Source organism: Apostichopus japonicus, chromosome 19, assembly GCF_037975245.1.
Source record: "Apostichopus japonicus isolate 1M-3 chromosome 19, ASM3797524v1, whole genome shotgun sequence".
In the NCBI taxonomy this organism is placed as follows: Eukaryota; Metazoa; Echinodermata; class Holothuroidea; order Aspidochirotida; family Stichopodidae; genus Apostichopus; species Apostichopus japonicus.
Genome location: NC_092579.1, coordinates 22,625,166 through 22,651,471, shown reverse-complemented (window position 1 = coordinate 22,651,471; position 26,306 = coordinate 22,625,166). Strand labels below are relative to the sequence as shown.

Below are 26,306 nucleotides of genomic sequence, written 5' to 3'. Positions count from 1 at the left end.
CTCACATATACTATCAATGTGTTGCCAGATTGACCTCACATACTATCAATGTGTTGCTAGATTGACCTCACATACTATCAATGTGTTGCCATATTGACCTCACATACTATCAATGTGTTGCGAGATTGACCTCACATACTATCAATGTGTTGCCAGATTGACCTCACATACTATCAATGTGTTGCCATATTGACCTCACATACTATCAATGTGTTGCGAGATTGACCTCACATACTATCAATGTGTTGCCAGATTGACCTCACATACTATCAATGTGTTGCCATATTGACCTCACATATACTATCAATGTGTTGCCATATTGACCTCACATACTATCAATGTGTTGCCAGATTGACCTCACATACTATCAATGTGTTGCCAGATTGACCTCACATACTATCAATGTGTTGCCAGATTGACCTCACATACTATCAATGTGTTGCCATATTGACCTCACATATACTATCAATGTGTTGCCAGATTGACCTCACATACTATCAATGTGTTGCCAGATTGACCTCACATACTGTCAATGTGTTGCCATATTGACCTCAGATACTATCAATGTGTTGCCATATTGACCTCACATATACTATCAATGTGTTGCCAGATTGACCTCACATATATCAATGTGTTGCCATATTGACCTCACATACTATCAATGTGTTGCCAGATTGACCTCACATACTATCAATGTGTTGCCAGATTGACCTCACATACTGTCAATGTGTTGCCATATTGACCTCACATATACTATCAATGTGTTGCCAGATTGACCTCGCATACTATCAATGTGTTGCCATATTGACCTCACATACTATCAATGTGTTGCCAGATTGACCTCACATACTATCAATGTGTTGCCAGATTGACCTCAGATACTATCAATGTGTTGCCATATTGACCTCACATACTATCAATGTGTTGCCATATTGACCTCACATACTATCAATGTGTTGCCAGATTGACCTCACATATACTATCAATGTGTTGCCATATTGACCTCACATACTATCAATGTGTTGCCAGATTGACCTCACATACTATCAATGTGTTGCCATATTGACCTCAGATACTATCAATGTGTTGCCTGATTGACCTAGCCTGAGCAATGATCATCAAATCCGGAAGGAAATCATTTTAAAAGTTATGACGTCAACATTGACAATAATATGTAATGTTTCATGTCTCGTGGGCCCGGCGGTCTTCAGTGTTCATCTTCATAAGACTAAGAACAATTATTTACGTTATCAGCGCATGTTAGGGAGTTAATGTTGGTAAAGTTGTAGTACAGGCGTGACCTTTAACATCACCTCACTGCCTGAGGTCACAGGTCAAGCACTAAAGGCTGCATGAAAAGACTCACCGATACAGGAGTCTAGTTGATGTTGCATATTAAAAAGGTATATACTGGAGCATTACTTTGTTGACATGTTTACAGTTAATCGTTTGCCACCGGTGCAATACTGGTACTTTTCCCCCTCATTTCATCGAGATCCGTCTCTCTAATTGATTAGACCCTTCTGTGACTGACAGCATACTGGGCTATTCATGATCTTCAACGTCGCCTTTCGGCGGTCCACGTTGAAAAACGCGTCGATCACTAGGCACGAACTTTAAATGACAGCGTTGCTAAGTTCATGACGTCATTGCCCTTAAAGCGCTTTCTTTTACCATAGAGAAGCCTACGCTCAATTAGTGAAGGTTTTCGTATTCTTTCAGTTGGTTGCATTTCCAGTCTTTCATTGTGCTTTATATGATGTTCTTTGTTTTTTGTCTCTTTCGGCGATCGAAGTGAAGGCAGTTTGGTCCGGTCGTTCGGTGAGTGGCGGGTATCGATCGTCTGCCTAAAGTCCTCACACGATCACGAACGCAATGTGGCGGCAAAACGTTAAATGTACGTTAAGTCTTATTACATATCCAATAACCGTGACTAGAATGTGATGCAGGCTCTTTCCCTTGACATCTTGTTGACCACAGCCTTCGGTTTTCGAGTTTTCTAATAAAGAAGAAAAACAAGAACAAGGAAGAAGAACTGAAGAGAATACCACTTGTAAAAATGATTGAGAGAGGTAGAGAGTTAAAAACATACTTTGGAGATGACATGTAAAATGACCGCATAGAAGGTAATATTTTCGAAAAAGAGGGAAATGCCAACAGGTAAAAGGAAAAAAAAATGAAAAAGAAGCTATTTACGGACCAGTAACATGACCTTCATAAAAGGTCGTGACTGTGAAAACTCTAGCAGTGTTTTTTATAGTAATGAAGTTGAGGTTTAATTGGAAAGTTTTCTAATATTTCATGCAGTACCGGTAACTTATAACCTTAACTAGATAGTTCAGTAGTTTAACTTATGAATGCATCACCATTCACGAGGGGGAGGGGAGGGGGAGGAGGAAAGGGAACTTGGTGGGTTGAGCAATGAAATTCAAAATTGCGTATTTCACAAGAATATGATGAGCTGATATATCTTTGCAAGCATATCGCGGGATGTTCGATTCATATAGCGCCCTCAAATTTATGTGACAAACAAAGTCACCCAACATTCGGTAAGTATGTTTCTTTGCATATGGTTTGCCATATACTCTTTAGAATTGAATAATGCTTGCTTCCATTATTTTTGTGCAAAATATCCTTCCAAAACCGTCCCTTTTGAGGGGAATCGGGGAAGTAACTTACTTTTAACTTCTGATATAGTACATCCGTTTATTGTCCTTTGACATAACAGCGACACATATTTGCCGTGAAAGTAATGTAAAGTAATGCCAATTTTGGTAACCTGTGCATACATTGATTTCCCTTACGCGTTAGAGGAACTCTACTATAAAGTGTCGAGGGCAAAACTTGTTTTGAGATTAAGGGGACTAAAACGAAAAGCAAAATAGAAGAAGAAAAAACTCACAAATCTTTTAGGATTTAGGGAGAGGATTTAGCAAGAAAAACAGTGAAAATATCATTATTTTGTTGGCTCTTTATCTTCTTTTTCTTGTTGCAGAAAATCAATTCGAAAGGTCAATTTTAACAGCTGGGCCTCAACCGCCGGAAGCGAGATAAATTATTTTACTTAGAATATTTTGTATGGGTACCTCACTCAAAATTACAACTTTTCGACATGTTTTTGAAGGTTGGTTGTGAAAAAGAGGGAGGAAAATACATCAGAAATAAAAACAATTTTTTTTTACTTAATATAAATGTAAAAGTAAATAAATAAATACATATATAAAGCTATTGACAATACTCAACACACGTAACTGCTAGAGGCAATCCTTGCGTGTTTTTTGTTATATGAATACATTGTGTTATGAAATTGATTATTCTCTGGCAAACCTTTTCCATTACCGTACTTTTTGTTATTTTCCAAATTGATTTGAATTGTTGATAACCAATAAGAAAGATAGAAAGGTAAACAGGCACACAGACTTACAAATGTACACCCACACACCCACACACATACATCAAACGGTATGCCGGTATTACAATATATTTCATCATACGTTTATAGTTGAACGAACTTATGACAATATATTTTTATATCCAAATTATGTTCTTCGCGGGTTTTCTGACTTAACAAGAGCAGTTTAACACTTTTATTAACAGTCAAAGCGCCAACGCTCTTCGGTACTCTTTTAACCCATTTGAGAAGGGCAACGAGTGGAAGGCGGACGAGGGGTGGGGGGGCAGCAAATTTGGGACGGGAGTTTATCAATTATATCATCATTTTTTGTGAAATTTATCGTTGTGTCTATATGTTACTGCCGTAACGTGAGCTAAAATTTATTATTATAAAATTTGGGTTTGATTCAAGAATTAATCAAAGTAGTGAATTAATAGATATAAATGAAACTCTTATGATTTAAATAATGAACTAATGAGAGAAAACTAAAATAAAAAGTTAGTTGATGGTTGATTTTTTTTTTTTAAATATATATTAAAGCAAGTCAATCTGATTCCATTACAATCATGCTCAAGATTATATATACAATTGTTAACTAAAATAGCCAATTTCATCCAGAGGGGGCGGAAGAGTGTTCAATCTGGGAGAGGGAAGGGGGGGGGGTTGGAACCAACTTCGAGGGGGCGCTGCCGTAGGACATGTAGGACATGTAAATTTGATTTGAAGAGACAAACTCTCTGAACCTACCTACAACGAAATGAATCCTCTGTTCTCTTATTCTGTACCACAACTTCCATCAGTATTTGAATTTTTCTCAACAAAACCGCTCTTTTTAATACAATTTCTTAAATGTCGAAACGACAGGGCACAATTTAAATAACAAAAGTGTCATTACAAAAATGGGAAATGTTATACTTTTCATTAAAAGGAAAACGTGGAACCTCTAATCTATGAAATGGGGGCACTTTGTTTCACAAAACTGGGCCCACTCGTGACCCCTGTGCCACGACATCGCCGCCCTAATAAATCTTGAACACTTTTGCTATTGTCATCCATAAAATATCACCATCTTCACGGTTGGAATATTATATTTAACAACTAATAGAAAATATGATAATTTCGACGTGTTTGGAATCATAAATCTTCAATTTTCCAATCATGGCTTTAACATCATTAATAAATAGCCTATCTATATTTTTAACCCGTTTTGCAAAATGAAACAAAAATTATAACATTTTACAATATAATTTCACACACGTTTATGATCACCATATTAGATTCGTGCCTGCAACAACTTTACTTACACATTTGAATTTCAAGGCTTAAATATAGTATGATCTATATAAATGAAATTTTACGTTAACAGATATATTAAAGTTGAGTCAAGTCTGGTTAATATCACGTGGTTAATAACATGAATAAAACAAGAATATGAATAAGAAGGAACGTTTGATGTAATCAATTGATAATGACGGTTTGAGCTGCAGTTGAATTTTTGGTGAGTTGTGAAGGAAAAGAAGAATAAATATGCTTAGCAGTTGAGCTTACACTGTGACTGTCTGACTGTAGAGTCCTTGCGGATGTGCCATTAGCCACGAAATAAAGCGGATATATGAAATACGGACATGAACGAATATTGAATAGAGGTTTTAGTAGTGGCGGCAATCCATAATCAAAATTATATTACTTGTAATAATTGTAATAACGTTTACACAGTTCTTCTTATAGTTGTTTTTTTTTAATCATAATAAATATAATATAAGTCATAAAACTAATCATCATGATCCATATTTTAATCAAGCTATAGTTATGATAATAGTCGTTATAATGACAACATATGATTGTAATAATCGTAATAATTCGGAAAGTTATCATAATTTTTATATCCACATAGTCGTGATAATCATCTTAATCTTAATAAGATACAGCATAATCATAAAACTAATTAGAATAATCAACATTAATGAATTGTTAATAACCTTAATAATCGTATCTATCTATCCATCCATGTATCTAGCTAGTTAGCTAGTCAGCTATCTAGCTATCTTGCTAGCTAGCTAGCTAGCTAGCTAGCGGTAATCAGTATAAATCTACACCTCGTGAGGCAAACTCTGGATAAACATACAGCCGTAACAATATGTGTTACTTTAAAGTTCAAGACAATGATAATGGAATATTTCATTAAGTTTGACTGTTCGGTTTCCCTGGGAATGTTTTAAGAGTGAATCGATCATTCTGTGAGGCATGATATGTTTAGTTATGGCTTTCACGGTCGTTCTATTGTCATTAAATCAATCTCACTCCACCTTCACTATGTTTCCAGAGTAGGTTCTATGTAAGCAGACAGCTCAGTGTCGTGAAATGCTTCATATATGTATATAAAGATACAGTTAATAAAAATATAAATATATTAACACATTAAATGTCACTGCAGTGCATTAAACTTACTTTGGCTTTGGAATTTGTTTTCACTTTTATGGCATTGGTTTTTCAAATTGGGAGAGGGGGTCGTTGCGAAGGTAGCTAAAAAAAATAGGGGGTGGGGGAGCGGTAGTTTGTGGGACTTCCACACTGTAGAAGAATGTAAGACTTAGATGCCACATTGGCGTAATTGGACTCCATTGTCTCGAAATGTAAACTATTCCAGTTTTCCCTTCTATATAAAATATATATAAATATATATATATAAATATATATATATATATAAATCAATAAAAAATAACACACGTCCGGTTTCGTCCTTTTTTGGGACTCATCAGGCGAAGGGAGGAAGCGAACCCCGAATCTTTGTGTCACGAACCGAAGTCCGTACCACTCGACCACAGTGATTCTACTGGTGTGTTAAAGGGTATAAATTGGCTTTGAATAACTGTCATTAAGTATTACCCATAAGTGTTATGATTGGCGCTTTGAATCTGACAATTTTACACAGAATAACCACTCTTTATATAGGCAAGCCAAGCCGTAAATAAATAATATATATATATATATATATATATATATATATATATATATATATATATATATATATATATATATATATATATATTTATATATATATATATATATATATATATATATATATATATATATAAATATATATATATATATATATTCATGCGTGTTCCGACATATTTGATATGTATGTAGTGTTCTTTCCATTTTAATTTGTACAAAATTACATTCAACTTTCAGTCTCAGAAATACACTTAAATTAAGCGTCAAAATTAGGTCTAGTTAATTTCTCTGCCAATTCGAAAGCGAGCTATAGCAATCTCTCAGCAGGGAGTTGTTCCATAACAACTCCCTGGTCTCAGGCTGTTGATATTAAAGTTTTCCGTCTACTATACAAGATGTACGACCATGCAGGCCACGCATAGACGAGATTGCAAAAGATTAGTAGGCCTATATGCGTATATCTTCTTATTATTTATATGAAGAGCCTGCGGGGAGCGCTCATTGTCTGTAATCGTGCTGGTAGGGAAATGGAAAGTATATTTACAGAAACCGCGGGCCATGAAAAAATAATCGAAGGAGGTAAAGGATGGCTTATATTACTCACTACATATCACGATCGTTCTAATCTCGTGATTGAGATTAAGTTTACCTCTGTGACTCTCCTTTCACAAGTTCTCTGTATGATAAACTGCAACTTCTTCTTTAGTGATAACAACGGCTGTAGTTTGTTTATTTGCTCTAAACTAATCACTCTTCCCTCCGATATAGTCACTTAGACACCTAAGTGCAGTGCATCCTGGTAAATTTGACACGTGACCGGATCATTAACGGCCAAATGTCGTCCCGTACTGTGACGACATATGACTTGATGTACTATGCTTTAGGTTACCATATAGTGGGATTACATGTTCATGAGCCTTACATCCCTTATCGTTGCGGTGCACTGGGCTACATTGCGTTACATTACATTGTATTTCATTGCATTGTATTGCATTGTGCTGCAATGTATTCAATTTTATTGAGTTGCATTGTACCGCATCGCATCTCATCTCATCTATCGCATTGCATCGCTACCCATCGCATCACACTGCATTGCTTTGCATTGTGCTGTAGTGTGGTGTATTGTACTGTATTGATTTTGCATTTTAGTGCATTTATTGCACTGTGCTGTACTAATGTGCATTACACCGCATCGCATTGCACCGCAATGTACTGGATTTTACTTTATTGTACTGTAATGTATTGGACTGCGTGTATTGTGCATTGTATTGCACTGTTCTGTATTCCAATAAACCGCATCGCATCGCATTGCACCGCATAGCATAGCATTGCATCGTATTGCACCGCATTGCAGGCTACTGTACTTTACTTTATTGTACTGTAGTGTATTGTACTGCATGTATTGTGCATTGTATTGCACTGTACTGTATTCCAATAAACCGCATCGCATTGCACCATATAGCATTCATCGCATTGCACCGTATAGCATTGCATTGCATCGCATTGCACCGTATGTAGGCTACTGTATTTTTCATTTGATTTTATTCATTTGATTGTACTGTAATGTATTGTATTGTACTGCATGTATTGTGCATTGTATTGCACTGTACTGTATTCCAATAAACCGCATCGCATTGCACCATATAGCATTGCATTGCATTGCACCGTATAGCATTGCATTGCATCGCATTGCACCGTATGTAGGCTACTGTATTTTTCATTTGATTTTATTCATTTGATTGTACTGTAATGTATTGTATTGTACTGCATGTATTGTGCATTGTATTGCACTGGTACTGTATTCCAATAAATTGCATCGCATTGCACCGCGCAGCATTGTCCCACATTATACTGTATTTTATGTTATTGTATTGTAGTGTATTATACTGCATGTATTGTGCAAAATATGACACTGTACTGTTCTGTACTCCATTTGCACTATATCGCATTGCATCGATATGTACTATATATTCCACACTGTATACATTTATTGTCAACATTTTATTGGATTGATTTTCTAGTCTTTGGATATAAAATATCAGAAATCAGTCAGAAAATATGACCTTCATTATGTATCGAAGGCTATACGTTTCCTATTAAAGAAACTCATTTTCACGACGGGGTATGTATATTACCGGAAAATAACGCAAAACCATACTCATATATCAGTTCTTTTAACACTTCATAAAAAAACCTATTTTGAATGATATTCTTACCAACCACATGTGACAGTTTTAGGGGGCTCTTTTTTATCCGTCAAAACGTTGGTATATTGCGAATATTGTATGGCAGTTCTGGGCACTGATAGCTTAAACTATAACCATCTATTTAAAGACTCATTGGATACAAGTCTTTTATTTCTTTGTCTCTCTCTATTTTTTATTAAACCTCGGGCAATTCGGAATGACTAGCCAAACCTTCGATTTCATTACAGGAGTTTTCAGTCCCTCTTAAAGGAACACGCTACACGTGGACTATAGTTTGCATAACTGAGTACAGAAGATTGCATGTTGATCTATTTTGTTACGTCACACTATTAGACAATCTAATGTCGTAAATAACAGTAGATTGCAGTTTGTAGTTCGCTGTAGGAAATAAACCCTAAACAAACATGGTTTCACTAAGAACTTATTTAAAGATTTAAAACTACAAACTTAGGAAGTACTTGAACAAAAACCACCGCTCACTTAGATATAAAAATAATAATAATTGTAAAAGGAATAGACCTACTATAGGATGCTCTTTCATTAAATATGAGATCGGACGTCTGTAATCGGAGATATGGGTTTATAATTAAACGTTTCATTCCTGTATTATTTATGTCGAATAACCTGTAATTGAAATATGAATGTTCATTAACGAATCATGCCGTAATTTAAAACAAGATTGTCTTTTAATTAATCCCAACACAACAACAAACAACGTTAGCTACTTGTTTAAGATACAATCTTATCTACTAATAAATAAATAAATTAATGTTATAATCAAAAAAATTAATAGGCATTTGAAGCAAACTTATGCTTGTAGGCATATCAGTTATGGCATAACAATTTCGTCTTAAGCTTAACCTCTTCTCTCTTAAACTTTTTTTTTGTATAAACGGTTACTTCTCCTTTCTTAAATATGTTTGACGAGGGTAGGTAAACATCTGTGAACAAGTCACGTAAGGCCACCGGAACAGAGTCTCTATAAATCGATTACAAATACGAAATATATGACTTCCGGTATATCGCTTTAAGTTGCCATGAGCGATGTAACGCCCTTGCAATTGACGGTTTATAACGAAGCTGCCACTTCTAACTGTCACGTGTTCAATTCCTTAGCTTTATACGCTGTCAATCGCACAGTGATAGCCTCCTCCAAATTTGCATATTCAGTTGACTAGCTGTTGTGAACAACGTAGTATCTTGGTGAGAGGTACATACTGTAAATGCTACAAGAAAAGAACGAGCCACGTCAGCAAATCTTTGAATTATTGTTATACAGCCCATGGTAGTATATATGTGCGATGGAGAAATGGTACTGAAAATAGTCTAGTCTAGTCTAGGCTAGTCTAGTCTAGTATAGTATAGTATAGTATAGTATAGTAGTAGAGTAGAGTAGAGTAGAGTAGAGTATAGTATAGTATAGTATGGTATAGTATAGTATAGTATAGTAGAGTAGAGTATAGTATAGTATAATATAGTATAGTATAGTATAGTATAGTATAGTATAGTATAGTATAGTATAGTATAGTATAGTATAGTATAGTATAGTATAGTATAGTATAGTATAGTATAGTATAGTATAGTATAGTATAGTATAGTATAGTATAGTATAGTATAGTATATATTGTTGAGTGTGGTGTGGTGTGGCGTGGCGTATCGTAGCGAGTGTAGTATAGTTAAACTGTTCTTATTTCTAAAGTCATACTGAATCAACGTAGCAGGTGTCGGTAAAGCCAATGACGTCATCGATTTGAAATGTCTCGTGCCTTACTTAGAGCAATGGAGGTAAGACGATGACATATATTAGACCGATTAAATGTCATGATGAATGCATGGCACGATCTAAGATTGAAACCTAAATAGCGGGAAACATCTAGAAGAAATCCAAAATAGAAACAAAGACAAAAGAACAAAAAAAGCAGGACTGAAATAACGAAATAATTTTTCATTTCATCAACCGGAAAACAAGGGAAAATGGGGACATCATAAACAACGCCGTATAATGAATAATTCGTGCATAGATAACATCTTAGAGGCGATTGTAACAGGACAATGCCTTGTACGTGGTCATTGATACAATGATATTGTATATGGGGGGCCTCTCTGATGCAGACAATATAGAAGAAGAAAAAATCAAAATAAACCCCAGAAGAAACAAGAAGACAGAAGAAAATACAAGAGAGAAAAAAAAAGACGTTTTGGCAAAGATACAAATCGAAGAATTATAACTAAACTTTTACGGCAGAAAAAAAGGGCATATCGTGGGCTGTTTTCAGGCAAACAACTCAGGTCTTTGACGTCAATTATTTTCAGGGTAAATCTGGGTGTAAAGATATGTACATGAAAACCTGGCCAGCCTCTTGGGGAAATGATTCGTGTAATCCAAAACGAACAAACGAATAGTTAAAACGAATCATTATTAATATGCAATATATGCCAAAATATATGAAAATCGCCGAATACAGGTTGCCAGGAAGATAATTATTTCAGGGATCGATCGAATGGTAATATAGATGGAGCTTAAAGACACATATATAGGCCTAAGAATGTGACTGTTCCTTCATTCGTATAGTGCAATGTAACATAAAAATGAACGTAAGGAGCTTGAAAAAGAATATGCAACGCATAAAAATATAACATACGGCGGTCATAAGGTGACATCCGAGATGTAGAGTTGACATGTTAGCATAGCACGGCATCTAGACAAAATATTGAATTTTTGTCGAGATACCGACTTACGCTAACTTGACATCTCGGTAAAATTTGTCCAAACGTCGAGTTGACATGTCACACCTAACTCGGCATCGCGACAAAATTTTGATTTTTGATGCCGAGTTAGTTAAAATTTATAACATATTTCTACGCATTATATATGTGACGTTTGGAAACCTTTCATTTTTTTTCAAGTTTCCTTGATGACCCTCTGATGTTTAAAGCGTGATTTTTCATGAAAATGAATGTATTTGAAATGTAGCCTGCACTGATGGAATATGCTAAATTAATTTTGTGATTAAAAGTCATCCTTCAATGCAAGGACGTATTGTTTAATGCTATTAAATCCTACCCCTCAGGGGGCAAGCAATTGGATCAGTTGCTAAAACTCTTTATCCGATCTTGAAATTTTATCCGTAGATACTCTTCAAATTTAAAAGAAAAATCAAAGTTTTGCGATGAAGCCAGATGGAACCTCTAATCAATCTTGGCTTAATAAGTCAATTTCATTTTGAAGAAAAAAAGGTCCCAAGGATATATATATTAATATTTCCGAGAATTTGTATCAGGTTTTTATACATTCCGATATCTTTAACATTAGTGTCAACGAAAGTTGTTAAACAGTATTAAAATCAAATACTGTAAATTCACAAACTGATCCAAGGGGATCAAGTCTGAGCAACTACGACTTGATGAAGAATGGATTAGAAAAGAAAAAAATCGATTCTATGAGGTGATAAATATTTGATTTTAAGTATCCTCTTAAAAGTTTTCAGCTAGAAAAGAACTTTTCCTGGAGATTGAATGACCAATAACATTTGATGCCCAGGCAAAAAAGTGTTAAACAATGGCAATATGATATTTGAAGTAAATGAAGTTGAACTATTTAAAGGTGGGAACAAAAATAAATTTGAAATAAAAAATAAAATAATTCTCTCGCTCTTTAGTGCTCTCGATAATTCATGTAACGAAAATCATACAGAAAAAAACATATTTGTAAAGACATATGTTTGTATAGGCGGAGAGACGGTATGACGTGACAATAATTGAAAACTAGTGAAAACTAGTTAGTAGAAAAATCAAAATAGGTTATATCAAGAAAGTCAATACTTTCCCCGGTTACAGTGCAACATATTTCTTTGAAATAAATACATATTTGATCGTTAAGTTACATAACTTTTCAAGTAACCCATAGTTCTCTTTATCGATGGGATTATCTTTATTCTCTTACAGACAGTTGGAAGTATTTATATATTTTTTATCAAGATATAATGATAACATTCAATTGACGGTCAAACATCACCACCAATACAGCAAAACTGAAATATCAGTCCCCCCCCACGGGTGGGGCGTGGGGTGGGCGGAGGGGTGGGGGAGGGCTAGGGGCGGGATTGATTTGGCTACAATACTGATGATCTTTCAGAAAAAAGGGGAAAGTTTTGAAATACATATTTGGAATAGGATATGGTAAAATATAGGTTTCAATCTATATCTTATACTGAATGGCAATAATGGATAATACTATTTGAGAACGTCCGTGTACAAATGTGTTTCCGTTGAAGTGTGGGGAATTTCCCTCTTACCGACGACGGGTGATTCTACTCAGATTAGCTGTAAACAAGAAGATATTTTTTACTACTATTCCGAGCTAAATGTTAAGGATTTCTCTCTTCGGATGCCATAGATTTCATGTATGCGGTTGAAATTATATCGGTTTAACAAATTTTGACCATATGGCCTTAGCAAGGCTACTCATTTGATTCTGGAATGTTCGTCTAACGAAAACGAAAACACTACATAGCCTAGTAATATTTGCTTCACCAAAACCTCCTCTAAATCATCCTGCCCCCCCCCTTTACTCACACACACACACCTATCCCGACCCACCCGACGGTTGTCAGCAATTATTACAAATTCTTCATTAATATGCGGTACTTGGAAAGAGAGACAAATTATCTGTTTATAGTCATGAAAGAAAACTTGAATGTATTCCCAGAGGAATAATTATGAAATGGACTATTTAACCGAGTGCTCTCACGCAATACGAACCGAATGGTGCATGTCACATAGTTTAGTGAATTTATTGTGCGGAAAGTTATACACCTGACGGAATTTCCTTTGGTATTGACACAGGTGACTGGAACTTAAATCCTGTACTTTACGTTGGGTTACAATTTTTTTTAACCATACATACTGCACTGTATGTTATATGCAATGTTATAGTCACGCCTACATGAATATGACTAACTATGCCTTTATCTGATAACTTCATTCGTGTAGTGGGAGCTATAGACCCCGGTTCCACGAAACCTATAACATGGTTGCAGCAAAATCTTAAACTAGTACTGTAGAAACGGAACCTAAAGTGAAACCTAGCCAGGGTAAGCGAAAATTAGACTGATGCCGGGAAAAGTTAGCGAACACCCAAACTAGTGCAGTGACAGCTAGACTGTTGTAGCGAAACCAAGACTGGTGCAGGGAGCGCTATAGGATGACACAGAAAAGCTAAATACAGCGACGAGTAGACCGAAGCTAGACTGGTGCAGTGAGGATTATACTAGTTCGGTGGGGGAAGAGCCTGGTGTAGTGAGAACTAGACTGGTGCAGTGAGAACTAGACTGGTGCAATTAGAAGTAGACTGGTGCAGTTAGAACTAGACTGATGCAATGAGAACCAGGCTGGTGCAGTTAGAACTAGACTGGTGCAATGAGAACCAGGCTGGTGCAGTGAGAACTAGGTTGGTTGCAAAGAGAACTAGGCTGGTGTAGTGATGATTAGACTAGTTCAGTGGGAACGAGACTGGTGTAGTAAGAACTAGACTGGTGTAATGAGAACTAGTGGTGCAGTTAGAACTAGACTGGTGCAGTTAGAACTAGATTGATGTAATGAGAACTTAACTTCAATGAGAACTTGACTGATGCAGTGAGAAGTAGACTGGTGCACTGAGAAGTAGGATCATGCAGTTAGAACTAGACTGGTGTAGTTAGAACTAGATTGATGCAGTTAGAACTACACTGGTTCAATTGGAACGAGACTGGTGCAATGAGAACTAGATTGGTGCAAAGAGAACTACACTGGTGCAAAGAGAACCAGACTGGTGCAGTTAGATCTAGATTGATGCAGTTGGAACGAGACTGGTGCAGTGAGAACTAGATCGGTGCAATGTGAACTGCACTGGTGCAAAGAGAACTACACTGGTGCAGGGAGAAGTAGACTGGTGCAAAGAGAACTACACTGTGAGAGGTGAAAAGTACAGAGGTGATGGAGTGATAAATGAAATATGTTGCGACAAAGATGATTAATGAAAATGAGATACCACCTGGCGTCCCAAGAAGTCAATAGAAATATATTCCTCCGAAACTCATATTGTGATTTGCTGGTTATTTACGGAGAGTGCAGGTGTACTTTATGTCAGAGCCGATCATATAGATTACATGGGATAACTTTGCAACACGTGGATAGAATGAAATTTCGGATCTGTCTTGCAGCAATGGGTATTAACTGGAATTTAGGCGATTGCACCTTTCATGGCTTCTGTTATAAGCTGGCAGTGATATTTTTAGCCTAATGTCCATCGCAATTTCAAAGACAACAGACGGTATATATGTCTTCAAGGTGTCACTTGATACGAACGTCTGCGCAAACAGAGGTCAACGGCGCCAAACTAATCAATCTTACAGATCGCCTCCAATCTAGACTTTTGATGAAATTGAGTCTTGAAGTGCGATAAAGTTTCTGAAAGAATGTCTCACATGGGACTAAAATTCTGCGATTGACGTTGATTGCATTGGCTATTAAAAAGTTCTAATCAATATTTCGACATCACCTTCTTCTTCTCATCTTAAACAAAGTGCAACATGTTTGAAAGTTGTTCTCTAAATTGTTGAGAAAGACATGTGAAGTCCTCTCCGTAAATCAGCATCACAGTGACGGATACTGGCACAAGCGAATCGCATCTGGGGATATAGGCTTCATTTTTTTTTATATGTACAGTGGCAGATTTAAATGTATGCTGTATTCGCCCCAAATATGCTTAGATATTCAAATATTGTCACGTTTGGTCTAAATTCTTTAAATTGTTTTTGATTACAACCTTTCAAGAAAATTTTCCTCACTGGGACATTCAGTCATCTTGTGTGTTCCTTGAATATGTCTGAGAACAATTTGGAGAGTACAGACCTCCAGGAAAGTACTTTTTGAAAACTTCTAGCAATTATAGCGTGCTATAGTTTGGAGCCCATGAAGTTCAATTATTTTTATCAGCATTTGATATCTGTCAAGCTGTTTTGCTGTACTTAATACCCCTCAGCAACCCCACCACTCCACCAACCCCACTCCACTCCACTCCACTGCCTCGCCCGCCCCACCACCACTACCCCTTCACCACCTCATATCTTAAACACCGAGCTTCGGCCTTCCTGGTTCACTGAAATCGAAATATCCTTAAGAAGTGCCCTATAGCTACACTGTCCCTAACATGCCCAACTTGCATCATCAGAAATTGAAGCAGTAAGGTAGAAGGGGAGAGCATTTAGTTGGTGTGCAACCCTGCTGAGACAGCTGTTTCCATCACAAAATGGCGGCTATACAGTGGCTTGGGCCTACATGTATCGAAAAGATCTGTGACTGTCCGTATTACTATTAGCCTATCTTTCGTTCGGAATGGATTCGAAATGGAACGGTTATTGATTATGAAAGGATTTGGGCATATTTTCGTGAATGTTCATGAATGGATGAGTTTACCAGACCAATATTTCGAGGGTCACGACAACGTGTGGTTTCTGTGCTTCAAAATCTCTACGTAAGTTTCGTTACTCATTTCAAAATAAAACTGACATTTCTACTATGTGGTGAAACAGGGGATGTGTTAGGTTTCCTTGAAGTTAACGAGGTATTGATTCTGAAGGTTTATCTCGAAGAAATATCGTTTTGAAATTAATGTCCCAGTTTTCTGTTTAGCGGGCAAGATTTGAATTTTCGTGACGACAGAAATCGACAAAAATTTGTGAGGTCACGGGGTCAGACTTCCAACTGACATATAGATACACGTATATCCGTTAGGTCCATTACTGTCAAGAGAAGTATTCAGTAGATTATTATGGCAGTGACTGCAGCAAATTTCAGACAGAGTTTATTTATACTAAAATCTCATTAACAAAACAGATTATTAGGTTATTGCTTCGTTCCATTTTCCATTAATGTACGAAAAATGAAACATTTGGAACTTTTCCATACGGGTTTTTTTTCATATCATTACTAACTATAATGTATGTGATACAGTGTTTGTTCGACGAATGTTGGTGAGTAAAAGTTATTTCATTGATTGCGTACGTGGCAACTACTGTCAAAAAACAGCTGTGAAGTTAGCTACAAATAAAATCATTTTGGCTCATTTTGATTACAAATAGTGAAAAATGTAGCACGTTTAACGCGAGGGCCTCCCTTACTTTCAAGCGACGTTGTCGTACTCACCGCTATTAAGGTGAAACATTACATACGTTTTAATTTAATGCTCTTGGCAGTCAATTGTTGTTATTCATGGATACGTTACACTGCCATCAAATTGATGAAGTTCCCCTTACATTATGCCAACTAAAGTCTTCAGACAGAATGATGGATTGCTGATTCGAGTCATTTGCTGCATCTTGGAACTTGCGAATAAAATGAAGAATTACTCACTTCCCCTCCAAACTTTGCGATTTAGAACAAGTTGCTGTAAAATGCCTATTTACTTCCTTCACTCAGACGTTAACTTTTTTGACACTTTTGGAAGATATATGAATCGATCAATTTAAAATTTAATCAATTTATGGTTTTGATGCAAATTCAAGTATCTTAAAAGTTTGCGTCAAATAGTGCGAAATGAAGCGATCTATCTTTCATCAAAAATTTTAATAATTTTTTTGTTACATTACCAGTTTTTATGAATATATAGTGAACAATTTATCATTTTGTTGCAAAATTCATGCAGTCACCAAGGGTGCTCTCTGTACAATAGCATAACGTGCGTATACGCATATATATATATATATATATATATATATATATATATATATATATATATATATATATGCAATGGAGGCAAATGAATATATATAAATGAAAAACGTAATGAGTTGGAAAATCAAGAACAGTGAAAAAACTTTCAGCCTCCACCGGGATTCGAACCACGGGCCTTCCGCTCTGTACGCGGACACCCTAACCACTAGGCTATGGACGCTGATTGTATGTCCAGAGGTTCGAAACCGGTAAGGAAGATCGTAATTCCACTGTAGGCGTTTGTCACCTGTATCGAACAATACTAGTTCTGTTTTTGGTGACATATTTTGCCTTACTCTAGAGCTCAAACATGATGCTGACCAACTCGAAAATCATTTGTAATTCCTAAAGCCGGATCTCGAAAGAGATACTTTGAACAGACTTTATGTTAATGCAATGCAATATATAGGCCTATATATATAGCCTATATATAGCCTATATATATAGCCTGTATATATATATAGCCTATATATATATATAGCCTATATATATATAGCCTATATATATATATATAGCCTATATATATATATAGCCTATATATATATATATATATATATATATATATATATATATAATTGACATTTATAGAAAGCCGTTATAGAAACTCCTTTTTCTGACATGTGGTTTTGTGTTTTAAAGTCGCTATATGAGCTTGCAAGAAATACATGTTACTGATTGTAACATGTTTAAGCCATTTTCTAGGTCGTCATTTAGTCTGTTATAATGTACATGCTCTAACAGAACGTGTAAATTAATTCAATACTATCCAGTATGGATTGCTTTTCTGCAGAATGCTTGCACGCACGCTACATAGACTGTCTGGTTCAACGATTAACTAAGACATTTAATTATTCATCCATTGTGGATGAAGCATTCTGTGTTGGTTTATTATATGTTGCACAAACATTGAGCGCTGGAAAATAGTCTGAATCTAAGGGGGAGCACGGATTGCGTGGGCCATTGGAACTATGTTTTACAACATTGTCGTTTAGAATTGGAGAAGCACGTGACACCCTCGTCCATGGTATGAAACATCCCGGCTTCGTCAATACTGTTTTCAACAATTGGTTACTTGCAATTTTTGGGGTGGGGGGGGGGGGACATACATATATATATATATATATATATACATACATATATATATATATATATATATATATATTTTCATTTTCATTTATATATATATATATATATATATATATATATATATGTATATATATATATATGAAAAGTGCCTACATGGCGAAACAGAAAGATATTTTACTGCAGAAATGTCAAAAAATGGAATGGGAATTTCATATAATAATATTGTGGTACTTAAATTCTCTTAAACTTGTGTTTCAATGGTGAGGCTTTTGTCCAGATTTTCCTTACATCAACGATAGACAAATGTTGTGCTTGAAATCAGTAAGTAGGCAACTAAATAGTTTATTATAAATTGAGATAAAATGATTAATACCCATAACTGATTAACATTCCTTCAGCAAAAACTAATATAAGGGAGGGGGGGGGGGGTGTGGGGGTCGGCGGGGTGCATTGTAGTTTAAACATTACAATCCCTATAATGAGTAATACCCATATATATAGGATTCAATCAAATTACCAAATCATCCCTGACCAAAAATGAAAACAATTTTATTTCAATTTTAAAAGAGCGATTGATCTGTATTTCGTTAAAAAAAGAAGGAATAAACGAACAAAAAAACCCCCCGAAACTAAACAAAAGCAACAACGTCTACGTGCGTAACATGAAAACATGATCAAACATTCGCAGAATCTGGCGACATGATTATCAATTAACACACAAATCAAACAAGATCTACAGGGAAGTAGACCTTTGAGCCACACGGATAGGCCTTAATATCCAGTCGAACTAAACACTCCATGCAGATTCCGAAGAACAAAACCTCCGAAAGACAAATGAAAACAAAAACAAAAGCAAGGCTCTGATTACTCATTACATCTTTGCGATCTCGAGCCCCTTCATGAGACCAAAGTCTACTTCCTAATAAGACCTCTTAATCAGCTTGTTTCTTACCGGCCTCTTTGTTTCCTATTGTTTTCCGTTTTTCTTTATATTTTTTTATATATGCTTTATGTTTAAGGACACATTTCACTGTCGAGTGGATGATTGAACAAGTCCCAGAGCGATTAACTATATACGTGTATCAGTACACACACATACATATATATATATATATATATATATATATATATATATATATATATATATATATATATATATATATATATATATATATACATATATATATATATATATATATATATATATATATATATTTATATATATATATATATAAATATTCATAAATACATACATACATATATAAATATAGATAGATAGATAGATATATTCATATATACATACATACATATAGATAGATAGATAGATAGATAGATAGATAGATAGATAGATAGATAGATAGATAGATAGATAGATAGATAGATAGATAGATAGATAGATAGATAGATAGATAGATAGATAGATAGATAGATAGATAGATAGATAGATAGATAGATAGATAGATAGATAGATAGATAGATAGATAGATAGATAGATAGATAGATAGATAGATAGATAGATAGATAGATAGATAGATAGATAGATAGATAGATAGATAGATAGATAGATAGATAGATAGATAGATAGATAGATAGATAGATAGATAGATAGATAGATAGATAGATAGATAGATAGATAGATAGATAGATAGATAGATAGATAGATAGATAGATAGATAGATAGATAGATAGATAGATAGATAGATAGATAGATAGATAGATAGATAGATAGATAGATAGATAGATAGATAGATAGATAGATAGATAGATAGATAGATAGATAGATAGATAGATAGATAGATAGATAGATAGATAGATAGATAGATAGATAGATAGATAGATAGATAGATAGATAGATAGATAGATAGATAGATAGATAGATAGATAGATAGATAGATAGATAGATAGATAGATAGATAGATAGATAGATAGATAGATAGATAGATAGATAGATAGATAGATAGATAGATAGATAGATAGATAGATAGATAGATAGATAGATAGATAGATAGATAGATAGATAGATAGATAGATAGATAGATAGATAGATAGATAGATAGATAGATAGATAGATAGATAGATAGATAGATAGATAGATAGATAGATAGATAGATAGATAGATAGATAGATAGATAGATAGATAGATAGATAGATAGATAGATAGATAGATAGATAGATAGATAGATAGATAGATAGATAGGTATAGATATATTTATAGTGTTACATGTCCTTGTGTGTTGTAATTCCTCATCAAGAAATCTCTACTCAGAACAATCGATCTGTTTCCCAGGGCAGTCCCAGGGCAGCATAATTCTGTCTCCCGTTGACGTTAGTAAGTGATGTCTCGCTGAGAGTGTTTTACCATTACGAATCATTACTAGTATATGCAATTGTTTTACATACGTCATAAATGTCATCTTTCAAGCATCACTTGAAGTTGATGTTGGTTCAGGCAAACGTTTTGGATAATCGTCTAAAATAGCGTGATGATACATTAATAATAATTATTATAATAATAATAATTAGCATAATTTTCCAATTACTTCCATTTCAGAATAATGATCAAATTGTCAACAATTTGTGTCTCTTTAGCATTTAATTCATGAAAGTAAATGACAAGGTTTCTAAGCGACATTTAAAAAAAAAGTTTATTATATTTATTTTTATTATTATTATTATCTCCATCAGTTTATTGTATTTGCGGTTGCATTTACGACCATCAGAAAGAAGGCATTACATTGTTTATAAGCTTTCATGTATAGGAGGAAATTGCAAACAAATACAATTTAAAAAATCTTTTACATATCATTGTACAATGATTAAAGGAACGTCTTAATTCCTCATACATTATATAGCTGAGCCTTGCTATGGGTTATTTTAAATTTAAAATTAACCGGAATTTGTGCAGAAACTCATTAGTAGACGGCGATTTTTGTATTATTCTACTAAATCAAAAATTGCTTCCATCTTGAAAATAAGGAAGTTATAAGGATGTTTCTGTTTAAAGACAATAACCACAGAAAATATCTTGCTTATTGAAAAAGAAATTCGTGCCAAAACTAGCACTTTCGACTTCTAACAAGAAATTAGAGTCTAATTCACACTCCCACAAAATCGGAGCGAAAAAGATGAATGGACTCGAACGACAATCTCAAATCATAAGTGGTTTAGATATCCAAGAGCGACGAGCTTATACATGTTTCCTCCACAAAATGAAAATGTTAGTGTACGGTATCAATTGTGAACTGGTCATTATTTAACACCGTGCACCCTAAGAGATAATTTTGTGTCCATGATCCCCTCCTTATTTTATCAAAATGACTTGATGTGTTTTCATTACTTGGCCTGCATGCGTTATTCATAGTAATATTCGTTTCTGGTTTGCAGACACGACAGAGCGAGAGTGCAATTGTTGTGTGGAGACAAGTAAGTGAGGAAGTGGAATGAATGTATCGCAGTTACTCAGTTAGGTAAATTAGTTTGTTTTTCATTTTATATACAAGTGTATTGTAAATTTTTCGAAAACTTACCAATAGCAACTTTGTTTTGAGCAATACTCGATATACGGATTTGGTCACACTTATTTTGTGACCAGACTAACAAAACTATTTATACCTGAAAAATGAATTAATAATAATAATAATAATAAAATAATAATAATAATTATAATAATATTATTATCACAAAAATAATAATAAAAACATCAGTCGGCTGGAAAATTATTTAAATAAAAAAAATAATCACTGCAATTCGAGTTAATAATCTCGGGAATGCAAAAATTGTATTGCTCAGTCACTTATGGTCGAAATTTATTCCTAGACAGTAATTTTATTCTACTTTCACGGATTTCAATTATTTAGAGTAATTATTCTTTAACTTGTCCACTATTACTTCAATGGCTATAGAGAAACACAATATTTGCGAGGTCAATCCCCCCCCCCACAAAAAAATGGTATATTCTGTAAACTAGTGTAATTATTTGTTGGTACACTATATGATTCATATGTTCATGTATCCTCCGTATGCTGAACAAAACAAAACCAATTCTACGCCTCAACTTAATCATGTCCAAAGCAAGAAAAGTCTTCAGTAAAAAGTAAATAAAAAGACAGGATTTTTGTGTGTGTTAGTGAAAAACGACTTGAGCATGTTTTCACGACTTATTATTTCGTTATTTGTACCCGTCAAACATTACGTTAATGAAAAGTATAGCCCTCGCAACTGTTATTTATAGCCCCAAATTTGGACAATTCGTACAGAATTATTTTTAACAATGTGGGGTGTTTAGAGTCGCTAATAGGAATGTTTGTTGCTGAAAACGGAAATGGGCCAAACTATTAAGTAAATGCTTTACTGTAAAAGATATGTTTCAGTAATGATATATTATAACGGGTATTACAAATGAATCAAATGAATCAATAAAGTGAATCAAATGAATCAAGTGAATCAAGTGAATCAAATTAATTAAATGAATCAAGTGAATCAAATGAATCAAATTATTCAAGTGAATCAAGTGAATGAAATGAATCAAGTGAATGAAATGAGTCAAGTGAATCAAATAAATCAAATGAATCAAGCGAATGAAATGAATCAAGTGAATCAAATAAATCAAGTGAATCAAGTGAATGAAATGAATCAAGTGAATCAAATGAATGAAATGAATCAAGTGAATCAAATGAATGAAATGAATCAAGTGAATCAAATGAATCAACTGAATCAAGTGAATCAAATGAATAAAGTGAATCAAATTAATTAAATGAATCAAGTGAATCAAGTGAATCAAATGAATCAAGTGAATGAAATGAATCAAGTGAATCAAGTGAATCAAATGAATCAAATAAATCAAATGAATCAAGTGAATCAAATAAGTCAAGTGAATAAAGTGAATCAAGTGAATCAAGTGAATAAAGTGAATCAAATAAATCAAATGAATGAAATGAATCAAGTGAATCAAATAAATCAAATGAATCAAGTGAATCAAATAAATCAAGTGAATCAAATGAATCAAATAAATCAAGTGAATCAAGTAAATCAAGTGAATCAAATGAATCAAGTGAATCAAATGAATGAAATGAATCAAGTGAATCAAATAAATCAAGTGAATCAAATGAATCAAGTGAATCAAATAAATCAAGTGAATCAAGTGTATCAAATGAGTCAAGTGAATCAAATGAATCAAGTGAATCAAATGAACGAAATGAATCAAATGAACGAAATGAACGAAATAAAGTAGTATGGACAGTCAGTTATACCGGATTAACATTAACAACTCTTTATCTTTTCATTCCTTCAAAGAAAAACCATATATAACATAATGAAATATAAATATCCACACGGTATTGTAGGCCCCCTAAAAGAAAAAAAAATCAAGATAATATAGGAAAATACTCATGTACAAAAACAGGTAACATAAATGAAAAGAAGAAATATCAGCAAGACCAGCGATGAACAACTTGTTATGCTTGTTTTCCATTAAAGAAAAGAAAAAACATATTTAGCACAACGAAATATTATACAGCAAAACCTGCAATATCAAATAAAATATAGTTGCGAGAAAAAGAAAAAAGATTAAAAAAAAGAAGAAGGCGAGGAAGACAAAGAATAAGTAAAATGAAGATTCCTATACATCACGGTTAAGAAATCCAGAGCTAGAGATGTGACAGCCCACAAACAATATTTCTTTTTAAATTTAATAGGTAAGGGGAGAAAAAGGAACTTTATTAAAAATCAAACAGAATCTCGTCAAAATTTATTGCCGTAGAGGCAGATAGGCTGTGTTTAAAGATACATTTAAGAAAATCCTTGCCGAGCGATTCACGATGATTTATCACCGTTTTGTTCCCCTGAGGCACGATGCATACATCTTGAACTTTTCGAGAATTAAAATATATCGATTTTTGCGACGAATTATGCTCTTCATCGAGCATTGAAAAGGAATGTTATTTCAAAATGATTCGATGAGAAAAAAAGTTCAACTTAATTCGCCTTTTTCTTTTTCATATACTCGGAGTATATATCCTGAAAGATTTTAGAAATCCATCAGTAGAATCTCCATAAATCGAGACGTCGATATGTTTACACCGGAAGAAAGATGGGGGGGGGGGGGGGGAGAGGAGGGCAAAGAAAGGACAAAGCGATTTGTATCCTATATATATATATATATATATATATAGAAACTAGAAAATATTACCGAGCAGGACTATAGCATGGTTCGCTATAGTGGTGAGTGAAATCAAGGATATCCATTTACTGGTTTGGAACCGCTTGACAATGTACATAGCCCAGTTGGTTTAGGACCGGCCGCTTAAAGGGTGTAATAAGGCATGCATTGGTTCGAATGCGTGCAGACTGGAAGGTTTTGTCACAGTATTCCACTAACTCATTGCCGTTCAATACTTCAGTCAGAATATATACACGTTTCTGTTCCTATCGAGGAGGATGGTTCATTGGCCGTGAAGCTATCAGCACTCCCTGCCTCTCAGAGAGAAAGATAAGAAAGGTGGAGAGAGAGAGAGAGAGCGAGTGAAACAGTCATTAAAACATAGATCAGATCAATTATACTGTTTGTCTGCATTTATGTTACTTTGTTCATTTTGGAGAGATTTCGCGTCTATACCTGTTTTGTAACTGTTGATTTTTATTATTTGAAGTATGTACACCGCATGAGGCTATGCCCAAGGACCGGTAATGCTGGCGAAGATTTTCAATCAATTTATAAAAATAACAATATAACGTATGACAGACGGGCATGCATATATGCGTAAAATTTAGTTACTAGTGGAGGGGAGGTGTAGGGGAGGGGGGGGGGTTGTTATAAAGATAAATATTCAGCAAAAGGGCGATATTAATATCTACATACACCCCCTTTTTTAATCACGTAGCCCCTTTTATGTGATGGTAATTTTTGATAGCTGATTGAAATTGTCATGAAAGCGATAGACGTTTAAAACGGCTTAGATCATTTTTTTTTCTATCTGACGGGTGTCACTGTCATCAACATTGTCAAGTGAATTTCATTAAGTCTCGCTTTCTTTCTCGTAATTTCTATTTCGAGGTTCGACATATGAAAGGGGTGATGTGGGTGTGAAAATAGAGTCATGGGGGGGGGGGGTAGAAGGGATAGGTCGCTGGCGTTTATGAAGGCAGGGGAATGTGAGGGGCGCTCTTAAGATAATTTTTGGGGGGAGTATCAGAGAAAGTTACCCCCACTTTGTCCTGTGTGTCGAATTCCATAGGATTAAACACAAACACGAATACAAAACAAACACACACACACGCACACACACATAAAGAGAATCGAAACAGTAAAGGATTAATAAAGAAGGATTAGGAAAACGTATACTTAAAACAAATGAAAGGGAGATAGTTTGAATGAGAGCAACAGAACTGTCCTTAAAATATGCTAGAATGGTTTCTCAAGTTTCCAACTGTTGATCTTTCATAAGTTATTATAAATATATCTGTCGTACCACTTTAATGACTACACTTTTATGTCATAATTACGGCTTGGTTTGGCCTCATTGAAAGTTGTAATGGTGATTGTGTGATTATGCTCAATACTAATTTTTCCATTTTTTCTTTCCCTATCAATGTATAACATCAACAAAAGATTTAAGTAAAAGTATCGTTTAAATTGCAGCGCTGCTGTTAAATACCTCGACAGGCACAAAGAAACTGGAGAACGCTTCGGCACGGTGCAGTTTATATATAATACGGTAATGAAAACAATACGAAATCCTTCAACACAGGATAAAAACAAAACAAATTATATTTGTTTGTAACATGAGCAAAACATACGGTATAACCTTTCATCAAAACAAGAAAGGAGAACGCCGTTAGCTAAGGGAACAAAAAAGGGGGCGGAACAGAAAACGAAAACAAATTGTAATTGCTTGCTGTTTTATTTATAGAAG

General features: G+C 34.6%; 1 protein-coding gene across 1 annotated transcript in view; it reads left to right on the top strand.

The window, feature by feature from the left end:
* The first annotated feature begins 15,858 nt into the window (after positions 1-15,858).
* Positions 15,859-26,306, top strand: part of LOC139960020 (GTP-binding protein Di-Ras2-like) — a 71,660-nt gene continuing 61,212 nt past the window's right edge. The window contains exon 1 of the mRNA XM_071958027.1: positions 15,859-16,072. The gene's annotated coding sequence lies outside the window, so the exon portion shown is untranslated. The remainder of the gene's footprint in view (positions 16,073-26,306) is intronic.